Source organism: Cannabis sativa, chromosome 9 (assembly GCF_029168945.1).
Source record: "Cannabis sativa cultivar Pink pepper isolate KNU-18-1 chromosome 9, ASM2916894v1, whole genome shotgun sequence".
NCBI lineage: Eukaryota > Viridiplantae > Streptophyta > Magnoliopsida > Rosales > Cannabaceae > Cannabis > Cannabis sativa.
In genome coordinates this window covers 39,728,545-39,733,343 of record NC_083609.1, presented here as the reverse complement: position 1 = coordinate 39,733,343, position 4,799 = coordinate 39,728,545, and the positions used below count along the sequence as shown (strand labels likewise).

Below are 4,799 nucleotides of genomic sequence, written 5' to 3'. Positions count from 1 at the left end.
GCCATTACTTTGCGGATTGTACGGTAGAGCAGTTCTATGACGAACACCATATTTCGATAGGAGTGCTTCAAACTATTTGTTGCAGAAGTGACTCCCTTCATCGCTTATGATTGCTCGGGGAGTACCAAACCGAGTGAATATGTTCTTCTGAAGGAACCGCATAATTGTTTTACCATCATTGGCTAGTGTTGCTGCAGCTTCAACCCATTTTGACACATAGTCCACAGCCACTAAGATGTATATATTGCTAAAAGATGAAGGAAAAGGACCCATGAAATCTATCCCCCACACATCAAACAATTCTGCTTCCAAGATTCCTGACAAAGGCATTTCGTTTCTCCTTGAGATATTACTTGTGCGCTGACAACGATCACATGCCTTCACAAAAGTACTAGCATAGTTGAAAAGTGCTTGCCAAAAGAATCCGCTCTGCAACACCTTGGCAGCTATTCTTGTTCCACTGAAATGTCCCCCACATGGTAGGGCATGGCAGTGATTGAGAATAGAGTAAAAGCAAAAGTACCATAAGGACATGTAAAAGTAGTCCTTTCCTGATCCTCCGGTGCTATGGCTATTTGGTTGTATCCAGAGTAGCCATCAAGAAAATAGAAATACTCTTGCCCTGCTAACCTGTCTAGCATGTGATCAATGAAGGGCAAGGGAAAGTGATCTTTGCGGTTTGCTTTGTTGAGTTTTCTATAGTCAATACAAATCCTCCAACTAGTGACTGTTCTTGTGGGAATCAACTCATTCTTCTCATTCTTGATTACTGTCATCCTACCTTTCTTCGGAACTACTTATACCGGACTAACCCATTTACTATCTGAGATTGGGTAAGCCACTCCAGCATCTAACAACTTGACGCCTTCCTTTTTGACAACTTCCTTCATGGGTGGATTGAGTCTGCGTTGAGCATCAATTGTTGGTTTAGCATTTTCTTCCATCAGAGTTCGAAGCATCACAGTTGACGAACTGATTCCCTTGACATCACCAAGTGTCCATGCAATAGCCTTGCTGTGCGCCCGAAGTACTCTGAGCAATCTATCTGTTTGCATATTAGAAAGTGAGGGTGACACTATAACTGGCAGCTTCTTATCTTCTCCCAAGAACTCATACCTCAAGTGACTAGGGAGCACCTTCAACTCAAGCTCCGGAGGTTTTCAGTAGATGGTGCAAGCTCTCTTGGTACTACTCCCAACTCTTTATAGCACTTTCTGTATAATGGCCCATAGGAATCAAGCCATTTAACATAACCAATTGCTTCTTTTTCCTCTAGCTCCGTCAAATCATCTTCAATTAAACTCAGTTCTAAAGGGTCATCTATCAACTTCTTCTCACTCACAATTGTATTAATCAAATCAACAAAGTAACAATTATCTCTTGCCTTCGGGTAAGTCATCGCCTTTAACACATTAAAAACCACTTCTTCTCCTTGGACTCTCAGCTTTAATTCACCCTTCTGAACATCGATCAAAGCTTGGCCAGTTGCCAAGAATGGTCTCCCAAGTATGATTGGGACATTGCTATCTTCTTCCATATCCAGAACAATAAAGTCAACTAGAAAGATGAACTTGTCAACTTTGACTAACACTTTCTCAATGACTCCTCTAGGATGGGCTAGTGATCGATCCGCCAATTGTAGAGTTACCGTGGTTGGCTTTGCTTCTCCCAACTGTAATCTTCTAAAAACAGACAGAGGCATCAAATAATGCTGGCCCCCAAGTCACAAAGTGCATTTATTCCTTCAATTCTCAGAATGGTACAAGGAATAGTGAAACTCCCTAGATCTCTGAGTTTGGGAGAGAGTTTCTTTTGCAGAATGGCACTGCACTCTTCAGTTAGAGCCACAATTTCATAGTCCTCCATTTTTTCTTCTTAGACAGAATCTCCTTCATGAACTTCACATAACTCGGCATCTGCTCTAAAGCTTCAGCAAAAGCAATGTTGATTTGTAATCTTGTCTAGATTGGTCTTACGGAGTCTCTGAGGATAAGGTATCTTTACATGATGATCAATACTGATTGGTGGAGACTATTATGGTGGTGCAAGGCTATCAGTAACCTTCTCTTCTGTTGATGTTGGGGTTGGCTATAGTTGAACTTTAATCTCTTCATTAGCTGGTTGTATCATCTCAGGCCCATCATATTTCTTACCGCTCCTCAGGGTAATTGCCTTACAGTTTTCCTTAGGATTAACTTCAGTTGTACTAGGCAAATTTCCTTGAGGACAGGTTGCTACCTGTGTCGCTAGCTGCCCCATTTGAGTCTGCAAATCTTTAATGGAAGATCTAGTTTCAGTCATGAATTGTAACAATAAATCGATCTGCAAATTGGAATTTCCACTAGAGCTTTGTTGCTCAGTATATTGTTGGTTCTGTGTCTGGTTCTGATTTCTTTGCTGATAGAACCCACTGCTCCTTCAGTTACCACCTTGGTTGAACCCACTGCTCAGTATATTGTTGCTCAGTATATTGTTGGTTCTGTGTTTGGTTCTGATTTCTTTGCTGATAGAACCCACTGCTCCTTCAGTTACCACCTTGGTTGAACCCATAATTGTTGTTATTGTTCTGCGAATAATTTCCAATGACTTTTGCTTCATCCATTGGAAAATCATCCACATCTGCCTGACACTTAGAAAAGTGATGGGGACCTCCACATATCTCACAAACAACTTGGGCTTGTTTAACTTTCCCTGCGATTAGCTTTGTTAAGGCCTCAACCTGAGCTGTCAGGTTTGTAATGGCATCAACCTCTAGCACACCAACGACCTTCTTAGTTTGACTTCTTTCAGTTGGCCACTGCTGATTGTTTAGGGCCATCTCTTCAACAGATCATAAGCCTCATTTGCACTCTTTTTCATAAATGCTCCACCAGCTGCTGCATCTATAAGAGTTATAGTGTTACCTACTAGCCCGTTGTAGAAGTTGTGAACCAGCATCCACTTCTCTATACCATGATGAGGGCACTTTCTGATGAGATCCTTGAACCTCTCCCAAGACTCATGGAGAGATTCATTATCTTGCTGACAGAAGTTGTTGATTTCTCCTCGCAACTTGGCTGACTTTGCTGGAGGAATGAACTTTGACAGAAACTTTGTTGCCAAGTCATTCCAAGTGGCAATGGAGTTGGATGGCAAGGAATTCAGCTAACTCTTGGCTCTTTCTCTAAGTGAGAATGGGAACAGTCACAGACGTATGGCATCATCACTAACTCCATTGACTTTAAAAGTCTCACAAAGTTCCATGAAGTTTGAGAGACGCAGATTAGGATCTTCTGAAGGGAGTCCACCAAACTGGACTGGCGATTGCACCATCTGGAGTATGGCAGGCTTGATTTCAAAGTTATTAGCATCCACTGCGGGTGGCCTGATACATGACTGCACTTCAATAAGAGTAGGGAGGATGTAATCTCTCAAGCTACGACCATTAGCTTGATCTTCAATGGCACCTCCATTATTACCGTTTTTGCCTCCATTGTTTGCAGCATTAGCATTCACATTAGCAGCCATGATTTTTGATGTTTCAACAGTTGCTGAAACTCTTTCTTGCCTCTTGTTCTTTCGGTTTCTCCTACAAGTTTTCTCGATTTCGGGGTCAACGGCTAATACAACTGCTTTCCCTTGGCCCCGCATGCACTCAAAATACCTGAAATAGATAAAAAACAGTTTTGCAAGAGAAAGTTTAGAAATTCAACAAGAAAAAAAAATATACCAAAGTAGAAGTTAGTATAATTTTGTGTAATATTAATCTTTATACAATTTCCCGGCAACGGCGTCAAAAACATGTTACGAAAATCATAAACACTACGCAAGTATACATAGTCAAGTAGTAGCTCATGCAAGTGAGGTCGAACCACAGGGAATTGGATTAATTACTACTAAACTATACCTATAATTCTATTTGGCAAATCAAAAGTATTTATAATTTAAAAGAATTAAAGTAATTCAGAAAACTTAATAACACAGTTAAAGTTAAGCAAGATCACATGATAGGGAGGAGAAGGCTATTGTTGTTTACCCAAATTGTTAATGCCTAATTGCTATCCTATTCTTGAATGACAGATTATAAAGTAACCTAGCTCTTTTCAGATCTTCTAGGTTCTAAATCACTTGTTCTCTAATTAATTCCTTAATTAAACTAACATGAAATCAGCATTAGGTAATAATCTACTCGTCACATAAGTCATGTGAATACTCTCGTTTCACATAGAACATCGATTATCAAATTTTAGCATTCTCAATTCACACTTTTCACATTTCGAATTGAGATCATAAAGCATGCACAAGGTGATCAATCTTAAACATGAAATTAAGCACAAGTAAAGATAATTTCACAAACAAGAATGGAGGAATGACAATTAAACATTAACTAGGCAAAAACATTAAACAACAATCATCATCCTCCCTAAATGGGAAATTTAGTTCAGAAATAAATCCATAACCATTCCTATGACAACATTCAACATAAATAAATTAAAGAGGAATAAAGAAAGAAACTGTTGGTGGATGAATTCTGGATCTTCACTTTGAATCACTCTGCTCTTCCTGCTGCTTTCTGCTGTGTTTTGGCTCTCCAAATCGCTTCCCCTGACTTCCAATTGCAATTTTCTATTTATATTTGATTTTTAGGGTTTATCAGACAAAAATACCCCTGAGTCGTACGGAATCTCACCGCGGCCACGCTCTCTCTCGACGCGGCCAGATAGGTGATAAAAAACATGGTTATGTAACTTTCATATCGCCGCGACGAGGGTATATCTCGCCGCAGCGACTGTAGCCTCGAAAATTCCTGCATCTGCTTC

The 4,799-nt window shown here is 40.1% G+C and overlaps 1 non-coding gene across 1 annotated transcript; it reads left to right on the top strand.

Moving 5' to 3' along the window:
• Nucleotides 1-2,947: 2,947 nt before the first annotated feature.
• LOC115724324 (small nucleolar RNA R71) lies at nt 2,948-3,054 on the top strand. The gene has a single exon (XR_004013121.2). It is a non-coding gene; the product is annotated as a small nucleolar RNA R71 (small nucleolar RNA).
• The last annotated feature ends 1,745 nt before the right edge of the window (nt 3,055-4,799 follow it).